Here is a 16,641-nt window from a genome sequence, read left to right on the forward strand (position 1 = left end):
TCAGGCCCTGTGGCCCAACGATCTGATGAGAGATGCTGATGATGCTTCACAGAGATGCTGATGATGAGCCACAGAAGTGATCCGTGAAATGGAATATAGGAATTGGAATGTGGCCGCCACAGACTCACCTGTTCCTTAATCCCTTTGAGATGATTTCATGGCAGTCCAGGCCAAGAAGGTTGCTGAGAATGCCAGGGCTTTCAGAACTGTCCCTTCATGGTTTTGAGAAAATCATGGAGCTAAATATAGCTCCTTCTGTTCTGAGATCCATGTACTCTTCCCTGTGTTATCTGTCATCAGAGTAAGACTTCTGAAAAGTCTGTGCTAGAACACTTTATTTAGGTGAAAATTAGCTTATTGCATGCCAAAATGCTTCTCAACTGAAGTGTCTTTGTTTTAGTGACCCCTGAAATTGCCCCTTTGACGGTGAGATTCAGACAGATTTTTAACCCAAGAGTGGCTCTAAAAGCTCCTTTTTCTGTCTAAAAGATAAATAACCCATCATCTCTATCTTCCAGCTAACATTAAATAATGTGAGTATTGTATGGCTGTTGTCATGCCCTTTGAAAACTTTAGGCAGTAGATTCTTTCTTGAGTTGAAACCAAAGAAAGATCAGGCAGACATTCAGCTTTCTCCCTAATTCATTTTCTTTTTTATTTATCAGAATAACTCATTTTGTTGGCTATTCAGCGAAGCTCATCAAGTGTTATCCCTAATCCACGTGACTGATGTCCAATCACAGCAGACTGGCCGCCTGTCTCCTGGGCTGCCAGGAAGTCAGAGCTGTCGTTTGCGCCTGGGCTAGAAAGCCCAGTCATGACCCCGAGAGAACCCTCGGGCTCCAGCATGCCTCCTGTCCTCACATACATGTGCCTGTTACATCTATATCTTATTGAGCATCTATTCTGTGGGCAAATAATAGTCTGGGTGCTATCTACTAATCTGAACCATATGAAATCGATGTTTCCTATCTTTAGATCAAAGATGGTCAGGTATCAGTATACTTCCTATCAGTAATTAATGGTAGGGTGTGTTTATTCTTACTTTTAACACTGGCATAATTACATTTTACAGGTCGTGGGCTCCCCTTGTGGCTGAGTAGCAAAGAATCTGCCCCTGGGTTGGGAAGATCCCCTGGAGAAAGAAATGGCAACCCACTCCAGTATTCTTGCCTGGAGGATTCCATGGACAGAGGAGCCTGGCAGGCTACAGTCCATGGGGTCACAAAGAGTCAGATGTGACTTAGCAACTGAGCATGCATGCATTCAGTTCAGTCGCTCAGTCGTAAAGCAGAATAATTTCAGTGACCTACACAAAATGCAAACTCTTCCCGCACTCCTGGCTTTCTACACTGATAGCCTGAGGTGATGAGGCATGAGGAGGAGGAAGGAGAGGAGAAGAATGAGGAAACTGTCTCAGAACTGAAGGAGTGGAATTAAAACCATTACCAGAAGAATCACTCCTGTTTCCCTCCCACATGCTCAAGTAATGAACTGCCTAGCCTGGGCCTCCCTTGAGATGGTCATCTGGGCGGGCAGCAGGCAGCTCCAGTAGGGACCACACACCCATGTGAGACAGAATCCTGACGGGGCCATGGAAATAAGGCCCTGTCCTGTGGAGATGGGCTCTGTGTGGCCTCCCGGAAACCCAGTCCAAACCCCACTTACATTTACATCAGATCATCCCTTTGGTTTCCTCCCGGCAGAACACTGTCTCCCACACCTGCGCCTCTTGCTAGAACATAATTGTGAGCTAGTAATTTAAATAAAACAAATTGCCTCCACCCGCAGTACCTAACTGATGCTGGATAACAGGGCAGGTTTCAGGTGCCCAGAGAAATCTATAGAACTGTTGACATCGCAAAGATAGTTTTAAATCTAAAAGAGCAATAGGCTCCATGGTAATCAGGACTTTGGCCTCGGGACATTTCAGTTTCAAAATTGGAAGATTATGGGAAGAGAGCTTCTAGCCAGTCTGTGCACTTTTCCCATTTGTCTTTAGAGATGGTGGGAGCTGTTTTTGGCATCAAGGGGAGGAATGAACAGAGGTGAGGTTGACGGTGGCACCATCACGCACCCTCCCTGAGTGAGAGTGGCCAGTGCCAGGAGGAAGGCGGAGGCAGCCTCACACAGGAAGGTAGAAAGTTCCCTTCGCTTCTTTAGGAGAGGTTCATGATCTCATGTCCTGTTCATCATCATTCAGAAGTTTATTAAGGGCCAGGTTGCACCAGATGTTGTTACTTGTGTTGGACTCAGGCTACCAAGAATCACAAACACGATGCCCATGGAGAGAGTCTTCACAGAGGGGACACACCGCCTGTGTGTGAAGGGAAAACCGGGGCTAACGGGCTCACACTTAAGTCTTACCTCCTGAGTCACCCCGGGGCTTCCTCATCCCCTGCAGGAAGCACGCATCCAGGGCAGCCTCCTGACAGGGTGGACAGCTCCGGGCCTTCTGCTGAAGATGAAGATGATGAGGCCAACGATGCTAATTCTAAGCACCTTATAAGCCAAAGCTCACTCAGGCAACCAGAGAAGGAAGGGGAGGATGCGACAGTGAATTTGCCCAGATTTCGGGCCCTAGCTGTCTTGGACCAGGGATCAGCCCCCCAGGGATGGCCGCAGAAAACTCAGACTTGTTGCGCCTTTCCCATCACTCCTCCCCTGGGAGCCCTCCTGTGGCTGCAGACACAGGTCTTAGGGGGACCCAGCTCCAAGAAAGATTTGAGCTGAAATTGTAAACCGTCAATCCCAGACCCTTTGAGTGGAGTGAGGCCCATACATCACCTGCGGAGCTATAAAGACACAGATTCCTGGAACTCCCAGACCTGCAGACCGCACATAATCCCTAGTTCAGTGGGTATGTTTCTTTAGGCATACGTGCCTAAGAGTGTAATTGCTGCTTATCAGATAGATTCATTTTCGTCTTCACTAAACAATGCAAAATTGCTTTTCCAAAGTAGTTAGAACCAGTTTACATTCCACCAGCAGTATATGTGAATTCAGTTGTTCCTCAGTTTCACTAGTACTTGGTATTGGCAGACTGAAATTTCTGCCAATAGTTTTACTCCTTTGTGTTGGAATTACAGTATAGAAATGAAGGAGTTTGGGGGTAGGCGAGGTTTGGTCTGGTTTGGAAATGAATGATACTTTTGTCACCTGGCCTAAGTGAGAAAGCAAAAAATGCTCTGGTACCAACAAAGTGGTAAAATTGCTTATTTTCCAGGGGGAAGCAGAGTCAAAAGAGAGAGAAATTTATTTGAGCTCTCATTTTAAGCTGAAGAAGAGTCAGATGCTTGAGGCACAAAAGAAACAAGTAAAAGAATGGCAAGAAGGATTAACCAGCAAGATTTGAGAGGAGAAACAGACTTAAAACTATTGAAGTAAAATTAAGAAAAATAAAGTTATTAAACAGCGTAGCAGGTTTGGAAGGCAGGAAATAGTCTGTATAATCAGTTCTATAAGAGATACACAGATCCACTAATAATTTTTTAGCAACATTTTAATTTTAGCAATGGAAACTACATTGAAAATGCAAATCTTAGAAGAGAAGCAGGATGGTTAGGAAATGGGGTGGGATATAGAGGGGAGGGCATTCAGGTAATGGATGTCTAAATTAAAGATGAAACTTGATGGAACAGAGAGTACCCAGGGGGGTGTAGGCCTCTTATGGGGCTTCCCAGGTAGCACTAGTGGTAAAGAAGCCACCGAACAGCACAGGAGACGTAAGAGATGTGAGATGTGGGTTTGATTCCTGGGTTAGAAAGAGCCCCTGGGGAAGGGAATGGCAACCTACTCCAGTATTCTTGTCTGGAGAATCCCATGGACAGAGGAGCCTGTGGGCTACAGTCCATAGGGTCGTGAAGAGTTGGACATGACTGAAGCGACTTAGCACGCGCGCTTGCATAGGCTGCTTATACCCAGGACTATTCTTTTTTCACATGGGCTGCTTTGCTAATCAGCATGTTGGGTCAGTCTTTGTCAAAAAGAATTATGCACGGCTGCTGTCTGGGCTCACTCCAAGCACGTACCATTGTGACTCGCTGAGTCCATCTGAGCTGTGTTGAACCAGAACTGGGACCAAGGATGAAACCACACTCAGGGTCATCGTTACCTGGAGTCTGTAAGGCAGCTCCCCAGGGGCTCGGCGCGAACGCTGGGGACAGGCCAGTCCTGCTTGGCGCCAGGACAGTTCACCTCAGCTCAGAGCTGCCAGTGGGTGACGATTGCTGGTCGGTGATCAGGAGTTTTCATCCTCTGACCATGATGAGCCTGTAGAGGTAAGCAGAGCTGTTGTGGCTAAAACATGGGCCGTCTTCTGACACTGGCCCAAAGAATTTGTTCACAGTACAAATATCATACAAAACTGAGATAGAACTGCTGCTTCTGCATCATGATGAAAATGATCACGTTTGGCTTGATGGAGTAAACTCTGCAAAATTGGAGGCTTTGGTGTGCCCCTGTTTACTTTCCACTGTCCTCACTGCTAACCTTAGCACCTTCTTCAGGCTTCTCTTGTGGATACTGGAAAGTGAAGTTGCTCAGTCATGCCCGACTCTTTGCAACCCCATGGACAGTAGCCTGCAACGAGCTCCTTCATCCATGGGATTTCTAGGCAAGTGTACTGGAGTGGGTTGCCATTTCCTTCTCCAGGGAATCTTCCCGACCCAGGGATCGAACCCAGGTCTCCCACATTGTAGACAGACGCTTTACAGTCTGAGCCACAAGGGAAGTGGATATTGGAGGGCATTGTTGGATATTAGCTATATCATCCCCTTTTTAGTGGGCAGTTGTTGTCTTTCTTCAGATGCACCTGTATTGCAGATGTCTGTCTCTTTTGTCTGTTTTCCATCTCCCACTCCTTCCAGCCCCTAGAGATCTTGGGATTCTTTCTGTGACAGGGCTCTCAGAAAATGTAACTTATACAGTCCCATAGAAATTGCCTCTGCTGCAATATACATTCAGGTCTTTATTCTCACATGCAACAAAAGCTACAGCTTTGCTACAGTTGGAGATGATTTATAAGGTATGAATTATGCATAGGCAGGTAGCTAGAATGGATAGAGTTATTTGTCCAGCTGAGAAAGTCAAATGTTATACTCAGATGCCTCTCCATCCCACCTGTGTGCACTCCCTTCCCACTGTGGTCTGGCTTTCTGGTTCCCCTGCACTGCCCTTTTCTCTTCCCCATTTCGGTCTGTCTATCAAGACCCAGTTTCACTCTCACTAACTACTGGATAGGTATCAGCTGGATAATGTACAAATGCTTTAGTCTACTAGCACATGGCTAGGGGTATGTATCTTAGATTCAGTCAGGTGTGGGTTAAAATCGAAGTCAATTGAGATATGAGTCCTTGGGCAAGTAGCTTGACGTTCCTGTACTTATTCCTGCATCTGTAAAACAGTGCCAATGATGATAATTCCCAGTTCATAGGCTGTTGATGGATTGAATGAGATAATTTGCTTATTGCACGTAGCAATGTGCACCATAGTGAACACGCCATAGAACAGACAGGTAGTTGCTTATGATCTGGCTTCATTTCCAGCCACCTTTTGAGGTGCACACATCCATTCCGTTAAACTATAAGCTTTTTTCTAGCAGGAGGTACCTTCATTCTGTAGCCCAGAGCCTCACAACATGCCCAGCACATTCTCCTGTGCTCTGTAAATATGGGACCAAGTCAAGTTAGCCACTTGGAGCTGTGCCATACCACACCTCTGCTCTCCATGAGCAGCCCACCCCCCCCCACCTGGGCCAGTGTCCACTCACCTTCACAGCTGCCAGCCTGGGTGATTTGGGGCTCCCTCTGCCCTCACTCCCCAACCTGAGTCCATTGATTCAGTGGCTTATCTCCCTCCTAAGTATATACAAGCGCCTCGAAGGCAGGGCCTTGTATACTCCACTTTATATCCACATGTCCCTACACAGCTCCTGTCATGTAGAGAGAATCAGAATGTGTCTGCTGAACAAAGGCTGGAGGTAGGGCTGAGTGTAGATAAAAGGATGTGTGCAAAGCGACAGGAATGCAAGGGACTTGAGACAGTTGGAAACTGGTGATTTGTTACTATGGTGATTCCCGAGTAATTTTTGTTTAGGAGGATGGGAGGTTTGTTCTTATTTTTGTTGTCTTCTTAACTTCCTCATCTCTAGCAGTTCGGGAGGAGAAGAACTGTATCTAGCAACCCTAGGGTAAGCAGGAGATGAATAGAGCTGAGGTGTGGCGAGGGAAGAGGTGGGTCAAGACCAAAGCAGGTTATAAATGCCTGGGCTGGTTGAGCCAGATCATAAGTTACTCTTCATTTTAGCAACAGAGAGAAGTGGAGGACATGGTCAAGTCTTCTGAAAACCACAGTAAGAAAGAGTGCTGTGAGCCATGGTGTAAAAAAATTAAAACCTGTAGGATGTAGCAATGCCCAGCTCCCATTACATTGGTAAAACTCTCATAATATTCATGATGCAGGCTCTGGCTGTGGTGGGGGACATCTGAGCATTCAAAGCCAAACCTGACCACATATCAAGGTACCTCTTATGGGTCCCCATGATTGATAAGATTCAGCCTAGGGCTGAGGAGAGTGGAGAGCTGTCTGGGGACTCAGTTCTGCCTGAATATGTGCAGAAGGGCTCTGGACCCCTTCAGGAATGTGAGGCTTGGAATGAACCCTGAAAGCTGCTTGTCAAAGACTACTGATGAGGACACCGGGCTGCACAGTGTTGGAGTGACAGACTCCATACCACTTGGCTGCTCAGCAACCTTGTTAAGGCTATGCCACTGCTTCCAGACCTTCCCTAAACCAGGTGCCTGGGACCGAGATGTCCTAGAAACTTAGAATCTAGCCCTAAACTAGATCACTTCAAGAAAAGAACACTGTAAGCCATAGTGTAAAAAATAAAACCTATAGGACATAGCAATGCCCAGCCCCTATCACATCACTAAAATTTTCACATCATTAAATGTCTCTTCTAATGAGGAACAGAATATTCTCAAAAGGCAGAATGGGATAGTCAGGTCCAGGTCTACTGACTGGGTGACTCTGGACAAGTTACTTAAATTCTATGAGCCCAAGGCTCATAGAGCCTGGCGGTTCAGTGGTAAAGAATCTGCCTGCCAAGCAGGAGATGCAAGTTTGATCCCTGGGTCAGGAAAATCTGCTGGAGGAGGGCATGGCAACCCACCCCGGTATTCTTGCCTGGGAAATCCCATGGACGGAGGAGCCTGGTGGGCTAAAGTCCATGGGGTCACTAAAGAGTCAGACATGACTTAGCAACTAAACAACAAAGCTTTCTTAACAATATAATACCCTGCTCTGCAGATTGAATGAAATGCCATATGTGAAGTACCAAGCAGAAAATAAGTTCTTTATAAATGGTAGCTATTGTTACAATTCATTATGCTTGTTATTCTACTAACCCACCTTAATCCAAGTTTAACTGTCAGTGTCAAAGGAGCTAAGAAGTCTGGGGAAAAGCAAACAGGTGGCCAACAGACCCCTGCCCCCTTGACTTCTGTGTTAGATTTACTTCCTCCATGTGCTGGGGTACAGACTATACCCCAACTAGTATAACTAGTATAACTATACTGTTATAACAAAAAGACTCCACTTCACTCCCCCCAAAAAACTAGTGGCTCACGTAGGATAGGTGTTCCTGCCTCTCGTGTTAGGGTCAGAGATCAGAGCTTTGGGTGGCAAAGCTGAGTTCCACAAAGCCATCCAGACCCAGGTTTCTTCTGTCATGCTGCTCTGCTCTTTCCTGGTGGGTTGCCATCCTCTGTCTGGTTAATGCCAGTTTACCAGCACCACGTTCACTTTCCAGCCCACAGGAAGTGGGAAAGAGCTTGGAGGGCAGCCCACTCTCTCTTGAGGAATGCAAGAGTTGAGTATATCACACCCACTCTCAACCAGTTGTCCAGAATTAAGTGACAGGGCCACACCGTAGCTGCAAGGGAGTCTGAAAATGTGGTCTCTAGCTGTCTAGCCACATATCTAGCTAAAATTCTGCTATTGTGGAAGAAGCGGGGTGGATTTGGTAGGACAGCTGTCCCTCACCAGCTTTCATCCACCCGCTACTCCTTTATTTTCAGTGATGCGGATTTGGACCTCTGACCCTTCAGGCCCAGGGCAACCATATATGATACCAGAATCCTGCAAGGTCTCGGAAAAAGGCAAGATAAACAGCTGTGCTGTCTTTATGGAGATAATCTGAGATTCAGAAACTCCACAAGGCAACACTCTGGAAAAAATATATATATATTCTGCCTTATATATATGCCAAGTGAAAAGTCAATATTGAATTGCTTTTACCATAAAATGTATGGTGGTATGTAAACTAAGTCTTCCCTCTTTTGGATTTGCTAACATAAATCTGACTGGATTTCGCCTGCCAAGTAGATCATCAATGAGTGGTCCAGCCCACATAACCCAAGTTCCTTCCACACAATGTGGCCGCAGTTTGTCATCCCAAATCCTAGTTTAATAGCTCCTGGGGAAGGCATCACTGATTGCTTTCAGTGGGTTCCGTGTTCTCCTCCTCCTGGTTATTATCTCCCTCCTCTTAATTTCCTTGTGTCTGTATTGGCATTCAACTTTGTGTTCATGGGTGAGACCTCCTGAGAAAGCATCAGTGAAGCAGGTACCACATCATCAAGCTCCTTGGGCTCACCAAGGGTGAGGAAATTAAACTCAAGGGGGAGGCAGAGACTGTTCTCGTTTCCTTTAGGCGAGGAGATGGCAGGAGGAGGTGCCCAGAGGCAGCTGGCCTCTATGCTCTCTTTGTTCCCGTTGCCACCCTCACAGTTGTTCCCTGTCCCAGTGGAGGCTGTGGAATTAGGGGTCTGTTTTCTGATAGCCACTTTATCAGCATTCACGCCAAAACAGCTGCCAAGAAGCTTTGAAATTCTAAACCGCTGCAAGGGATGCAAAAGTTACGGCTGCTGTGGTTGCCGATTCCTTGCAGCTTGAGAAAGTGCCCACATAAAGATCCAGGGGAGGAGGGACCAGGCTTCATGTCCTTCTTCAAAGAAAAGGCCTCAGCCTCAGTTCCAGAAACACAGTGCAAATGGCCCCACCACCAGATTCGCAGGGAAGGAGATTTTGACGGGCTCTGACTTCATAATCCAGATACATGATCAGTGGAAAGGGAAGTTGCGGTCAACACAGACACGCGCTCAAGGGCAAAAAAGAAGAAAGTAAAATACGCTTACTCAGAGTCCATTCTGTTTCTTCAAAGGAATGGATCGTCCTGGCTGGAACTGGTGAATTAAAGGGAAAAAAAGAATTCACTGTCTTTTGAAAGGAGGAGGCCCCATTTGCAGAGTCATCTGGCAAGGAACCTCTATAGACCCTGGAAAGATTGGCAGAGCTAGTTTTTGTCCAGCCTTGGAGAGCGAACCCCCTCGGCTTTCATTCTCCGGGTTGGCAGGGAGGGGACGTTGATGACGCCTGTTCAAGCAGCTGCTTCATGCTAGTATGTTTTCTTGCGGCTCTGCCAGGGGACAGCCTGACCCTCGGGCCCTCGGCGAGTTCAGCCCAGAAAGCCAGTGTCTGCCACCATGGCCCAGATGTGACACTGACTTTCCTGTTTCTCTTTGCTGATTCACAAATAGAAGCCTACATTTTTGTTTTTATTTTTGTTTTCCTGTGATTATTTTTCAATAACAGGGCCAAGGAGAGTGGAAAAAGGCTTGACCACAAAGATCTACATTAGGAAGAGACATCTCTGTTGGCACTTTTGTGTTTCTGAAAAACTTCAGGTCAAATAAACCTCTGTTGGTTATTGTTCCATGCCCTGCTTGGATTGCCCCAGATTCTAGGGCTTGTGGCTCAAAAGTCAAGGCCTCAGAAGGCTGAACATCCCAACAGGAAAGGGTGAAGGCAACAAGAGGACAAGTGAGAGCAAACTTCAGAACTTTTCTGTCTGGTGCCCCAAGCAAGACCCTTTGCCTGTAACGAGCATCTCAAGAACAGCAGTACTTTGCTTCATCCTCCACCCTCTTGGATCCTTGCCCATGTGGGGTCTTCAGGCCTACGCTCACGGAGAGGTCCTACAGATCCTCCATAACCAGAGCCCCTTGGCTGGGTTTCAAGGGTGACTTAAGTATTATCATCCTGAGTTTACTGGGTTTCCCCAGCCACCTAGGAACTTGGAACCTAGAGATTCTCGAGAATCCACTCAGCCAGCCACCCCACTCCTGGTTCTGTTAGCGCAGATTCTGCCACTCGCCATCTCCATGGTCCTCTGAGTTGATTGTATATCACAGTTTTGCTTAATCTGTGCCCCTGATTAGATTTCTCTGGGGGCTCTATGTCCGTTCACCACCCGCTCTCAGTTCTGCTCCCTCACTGCCCACTTCCCAGCACAGATGTGATGAAAACACACTCAGCAGTCCCTCTATCCTTTGGTACCTTTTATCTTGACAACTTCTGGAAGGAGCGGTTGCCTCTTAGTAGCCTTGGGAATCAATCACTGTCTCTCCCTTTCTTAATTTTTCAGTTCACAATGCATACATCATCATTTTATGGTTGTTATCCACTTATACACAAATTAAGTCAGTAATTGATGAGAGTAAAAGGACCTTTCTTATTAACAAGTCAAGATGATTTATTCTCATTTTTAAAAATGGTGGATTCTCAGTATAGAAAATCTGAGAAACAGAAACCAAGAAGAAAGAATATTGCCTATTACATTATCCCCTGCACACAACCCGCAAGCGTATCTTTCCTTCCAAAGATTTCTCTAGGCGTTTGTTAGCTACTTGCAATTGTGTGACCCTTGCTATTATAGCAGGAGCATAAGTTTTAACTTCTGTTTAACTTTACATTATGGCCTTACAATATAGTTAGCTATTGTCCTCTTATTAAATAATTAGCACACTTTATAATTTTTTGAATTATCAGTAACACCTCATAGGATCTCTTCATGGGTCATTTTTTTAAAAAGCATCTCTCTAGCACAGATTCAGAGGTTAAAGAGAAGACCCATTTTTAAGTTTTGTTGTTGTTTTTTTTTTAATAATATTGCGCAGTTGATTTACAAAAAGTAAACCACTCCTGGTCTTCTGTCAGCAGTGTATGAGAATAGTCATCATATTGGGCAAACATCTTCTTAAAATTTCATTAACTTAGAGGTGAAAGTAACTCACCAATCTAAATTGTGTTGCTTTGATTACCACTGAAGGGAAATCTATTTTAAGGTTGTTTTGTACTTTCTTTGAATTGCCAGCTCACATGCTTTCCTATTTACCTAATCTTAGAGTTTTCTTATCTGTATAAATTCCTGATATATTAAAATGTTAACCCTAGAGAATTGAAAGCATATGTCCACACAAAAGCTTGTTCATGAATATTTACAGCAGCATTATTCATAATAGCCAAAAGTGGGAACAAGCCACATGTCCATCAGCTGATGACCAATAAACAAGTGATATATCCATACAATAGAGTACTTTTCAGCCATAAAAAGGAATGAAGTACTAAGTCACCTATGAAGGTTGTGCCAAGTAGCCAGTCAGAAAAGCCACATGTTGTACAGAAGAGGCAAATCCACAGAGACATAAAGTAGATTGGTGGTTGCCAAGGGCTAGGCTGAGAATGGGATGGGAAGTAACTGCTTAATGGGGTACACGTTTCTTTTTGGGGTGATGAAAATGTTGGAATTAGATAGTGGTAATGGTTCCTTTGCAAATATATTAAAAACCGCTAAACTGTACACTTCAAGAGGGTGATTTTATGGCATATGAATTATATCTCAATAAAAATAAGACAAAGTCTTAAAGTGCTAACCACAAGGAATTTTTCCATGCGCCAAGAAGTGATGGGGGGAGGTCTGAAGAACAATCAGTGCCCTATTTCTTTCTGAACCCTTTGTTTGGCACAGACAGTTTAAATCTACCTTTATTTTTATCATCATTCACTCTTGTCTTAACCTTGACATCCAAAAGTGAAGTGAATATAAGAAGAAAGTGTTCCTCACTCCTTTTGGAGCTTTTCCACGGTTTGCTATTAAAACCTCATTTGTCCACTTGGGTTTGGGAATGGTTCCAGCAGTTAGTTGACTGCAGTGTTAAATCTCACCACTGGGGTCTAATGCTTCCATTTCTTTTTATTAAGTGCTTGTGGGTCCCTGGGCATCAGGGAATGGAAGGTTGTACAGAGGGAAAGAGAACGTGCTGCTGGGGTATAAGCTGCCGCCTAGCAGCCCAAGGGTCATTTGAACAGGACAAGCCAGAAAGAGGAAGCCAGCAGATATCCTAGGTGCCAGGAATGTGGCTTTTTCTTAAAGTAATGTGACATTTTAAGAGTGATTTCTATTAGTTTGGTTCCCTTGCTGTGTGGTATGGAGCAAGGTCCTTCCTCCTCACCCTCCAGAGGCCATTGTTGCAAAGCCAAGCATCAGGGATCACATGAGTCCAACTCCACCTCTTATTATTTCTGAATCAAAGTTTTAACTTGATTTTTCAACAGGCTCTGGTTCTGCCACTGTTGCCTGTGGCAAGTATCTGCCTTGTAGATGTTCCTGCTTTCACGTCTCACCACAAAGATGTAGTATTATTTCATCACCTGTGTTTGGTGGGGGGCTCTTGCTCTGAGGGCTCCCCAGAGTAGAAATCTGTTATTGTTGTCCTTGGAGGAGGCATTACATGCGTATAGCTCAGTTTACACAGTCAACATGTTCCAGAAAGTTTACATAATGTAAAGTGCATCATGTTTTCAGTGCAGTAGGACAGCTCTGTTTTACACTAAGGAACCCAATGCTACTCCTTTCTGGTATCTATAAATGTCCTGCCATGTCTAGAAGTATCAGGAAACTAAGGGCTGCTCTAATGTCATTGGCACAAACGTTCATTAAGATGCCAAACCACATCAAGGAAGCTGGTGACTCACCATACCTGGCGTGGTCCCAGCACCCTTGCTGAGCCCACTGTCTCAGGGGGTGGGCTGGGAATCTAGAGGAATGGGGCCCAGTCCCTGAAATCAGGGCATCCATTAGTCCTGCACATGAGGTTGGGTTCTGTGGAGTCAGCGACCTTCTCCACCGGTCTCTCCCTCCACTCCTGCCACCCTGGTGCACACACCCTTGCATGGACTGACCCAGATTCCATGGGGCAGGAGGCAAGGCTAGTGTAGAGGCTCTGTGGGCTGGCCATGAAATCAGCCTCTCTGGCTTCAAATCCCATCTCCACCCCTGACTGAACTGTGGACAAATTCCCAAACCTCTCTGATCCCCCATTGTACAGTGAGAACAAATAGCAATCCCCCATCTTTGGGTTGTCATGCAAATTTAGTGAGAAGACACATTCCAGTACATAGCACAGCCCCTGGCTTGCAGTGCACCTTCACTTGATAATGGTCATCACTGCTGAGATTGGGAGCCTTCGTCTCTGTGATGCCCCGTCCCACCAAAATATAAGAAGTATTTGTTTTCTGTTGCCCTGTAACAAATTATGACAAACTTCCTGATTTAAAACAACGCCCATTTATCAGCTAACAGTTCTGAGTCACAAGTCCAGACGCAATATGGCTGCTCTCTCCACTTGCAAGGCTGAAATCAGTGTATTGGCTAATAGCATTCTCATCTGGAAGCTTGAATGGGGAAGAATTCATTTCCAGGTTTTTTAGACTTCTTGACCCAACTCAGTAGTGCCTTGTGGTTGTAGGACTGAGGTCCCAGTTTCTTTGCAATCTGCCAGGTGGGGGCTGTTCTCTGCTCCTAGAGGCCACCCATATTCCTGGCCACATAACTCCTGTCTTCAAAGCCAGCAGTGGAAAATATCCCTCCCATGAAATGCCTTTGACACTTTGAATCTACTTCTCCAAAAAAAAAAAAGCCAGTTCCTTATAAGGGCTCACATGATGATGTCGGGTCTAAGACAATCCCTCTTCAATTAAAATCAACTGTGCCAAATAAGAGACCCTAAACACAGGAGCCATGATCCCATTATCCACAAGTCCCAGGGACTATCCAGGGCTTATCTACAGGAGGTGGGAATCTTGGGCACAGCTTAGAGTTCTATACCATCTTTTCAGCAAGGCAGGTACCTCATGCATGCCTTCCAGTTGGCAGCAAAAGGAGGATTTTCCCTCCCTGGCATGGTCTTTTGTGTTCGTTTTTCATAACTGGGCTGCAGCCACTGGCTGGACCTATTACCAATGCTGTGTGTGGTTCAGACCTCAAGTATTTGCATCTCTAAAATGCCATCCCAGCGGTGACATTTTCCCTGCTTTGGGGAGGGTTTGTGCTTCAAAAAGTATCAAGCGTGGTCCTGATCTCTCTCCAGCCTCCCCAGTCATCCCTGGTCCCTCTGTCCTGGCTGTCCCCATCAGACTGCACTGCCCGCAGGGAGTCAGGACCCAGGGTCCCACAGAGAGGAGAGCCATATCGTAAAAGATTTGAAAACGCTGAGACATTGGAGTAACAGATTCTGTGGCCCAACTACCACTGCTACCAGTGAGGCCCTCCTCTGTCTCCGAATGTCCTGCTTCCAGCTGTTCCATGGGGATAGCTAAGGAAAGCCTTCCCCAGACTCTCAGGGGATTAGTTTCCCCGTCGAGGACACAGAAATATACCTCAGGTTGATTCTTGTGGGTATTTCCGGTCTTACAAGGATCAAGGGTTCCCTGCCATGAGTCTTCTGTCCTGAAGTCAAAATCCATTTCTCATGTGACTCTGCCACATCTTATCCATTTGGCTCACTATTACTGTTGGCTAGAAAAGGGTGTTTGGTTGTGAAGCTGCTAGTTTTTGCTTTTCCCCAGGGAAGTTGATGCAGCTGTGCAGTCAATCACAGTTGAGCTTTGAATACCTTTCCAGCTGTCCCCAGCTCCGTTACTTGTGTTTGGTTTCCAGGTTCTTAGTTTAGTTCCCTTTCCCGTTCTTTTACTTTCATCGCGATACCCACCCAGGTAGAGCAGAGAGCAGCTAAAGGGGTGGTGAATGAGAGCCCCGGGAGTCATGCCACATCAAAGCCCAGGCCAGTGTGGTCTCCCTGCCCCTCTCCAGAATCTGGGCTGTCAAGAGCCTTGATGCCACTTACGTCTGAGAGCTCTTCTCTTCTCCACACCCACCTTGGTTGGTTTCTGAGTCAAAGTGCTTACATTGTTGAAATTGTTTGTTGTCGGTTTCACCTTCCTCCTCCTGCTATCCTATTTGTGTGTCTCAAGAGAAAATAATTTGCCTTTTACAGAAGACCGCCAGTGGCTATTTTCCTTTTCTGGTGCTTAGCTCTCACACATGCCTGAAATCTCACAAGTCCTGCTGTGGTATAACCTGGGCATACAGGTGTTGCTTCATTGATTGGCATATGAGGAAATGTGGGCGAATCTGTGTTTAATGTGCATCTAGCCGACCAGACCGGGTTCTGTGGCATCGGCGGAGGGAATGTACATTCCACCAGGCTCATGTTAGGCCAAAGTAGCCTGTGCCCAGAGTAGTGGATAGATTCCATCCTTCATGTCAGCTTCCATCAACCACTCAAGGGCTGTGTGAAAAAGGATTCTGAGGCCACCGTGTGATGGATGGGTGATGTCCATCACTCTCATAGGAAGGGGGTGAGGAAGTCCTGGGATGACTCTTTCTTTACTGATTTCTGCCCATTGCTTCATGCTCTTATGGCACATATGAGAGTACCCATAAGACTAAGAAAATTTTAAGTAAATCAGGTTTTATTTACATAGTAGAAGCCGAGTCCCTCTGTTTGCAGAGGATTGGAGAATAGGGGTCTTCACAGCTCTAATCTATACCTTGACCCCAGGTACAGGATCCTGCTAGTCAAAGTGCTGTGCATCAGTTTTTTTCCAGGCCTGGTAATGTGCAAAGGAGAATGGTCATGATGTATGATATACTGATTAGAGTACTCCCAGGGCCCCTCTTTTGAATGGCATTATTCAGCATTTCCCAGTGCCGCACAGATCTTTATCTCGTGTATTAGTGCATTATATGTTCACGATGGATGCACAGCATGGGCCAGAAAAGCGACACTACAGAACTGTACATAATACGGATGTTTTTATTTTAACCTGAATGCTCAGAACTTTTCTTCATGGCAAGGAGCCTGAAGTCACACTCAGTAGAACTCATAGCATCTTCTGACCCCTTTCATCAGGAAATGGTTAGTCTGACCACCTCAAGTGGGAGGGAGAAGACCACAAGTTCTGATGCAAATATTTTCATTGAAATTTAACTCTTAACGACTTGAGCCTGCATTTCCTGATTTATTTCCTTTTCTTCATGTTTGTCAACAAAGTCAAGAGGGTAAGCAAGATCTGTGCAGAAACATTTCTTATGCAAAATTGCAAGCACATGAAGGGGTAACAGAGGTGTCCTTTCTAGAAAAGAGAATTGTTTTCTCCAAAACGATTCTGATTGAGTTTGGGGTTTCTGCATTTAATCATGTAACACATAACTTACTGAGCACCTACTGTGTTTCAGGCACTGTTCTGGGCTCTGGGGATGCAATAATGAAACAAAAACTGAAGAATAATCACTGCTTCCAAGGAGCTTACTATTTGTTTCCTTCCATTATTTCATAGAATTATATAAAAGCCATTAAGCATTTATTACAGTGGTAATACTTTTTTTAGTAGATTTTTTTCTTTTTGGGTAGTTGTGAGTTACATTTTATTTGGGGCAAAATGAAGCCTGCAGCC

At 45.5% G+C, this 16,641-nt stretch overlaps 1 protein-coding gene across 4 annotated transcripts in view; it reads left to right on the forward strand.

Annotated features, from left to right (window-relative positions):
- Positions 1-16,641, forward strand: part of FYN (FYN proto-oncogene, Src family tyrosine kinase) — a 211,423-nt gene that overhangs the window by 136,011 nt on the left and 58,771 nt on the right. The window lies entirely within an intron of this gene.

Source organism: Cervus elaphus, chromosome 28 (assembly GCF_910594005.1).
Source record: "Cervus elaphus chromosome 28, mCerEla1.1, whole genome shotgun sequence".
In the NCBI taxonomy this organism is placed as follows: domain Eukaryota; kingdom Metazoa; phylum Chordata; class Mammalia; order Artiodactyla; family Cervidae; genus Cervus; species Cervus elaphus.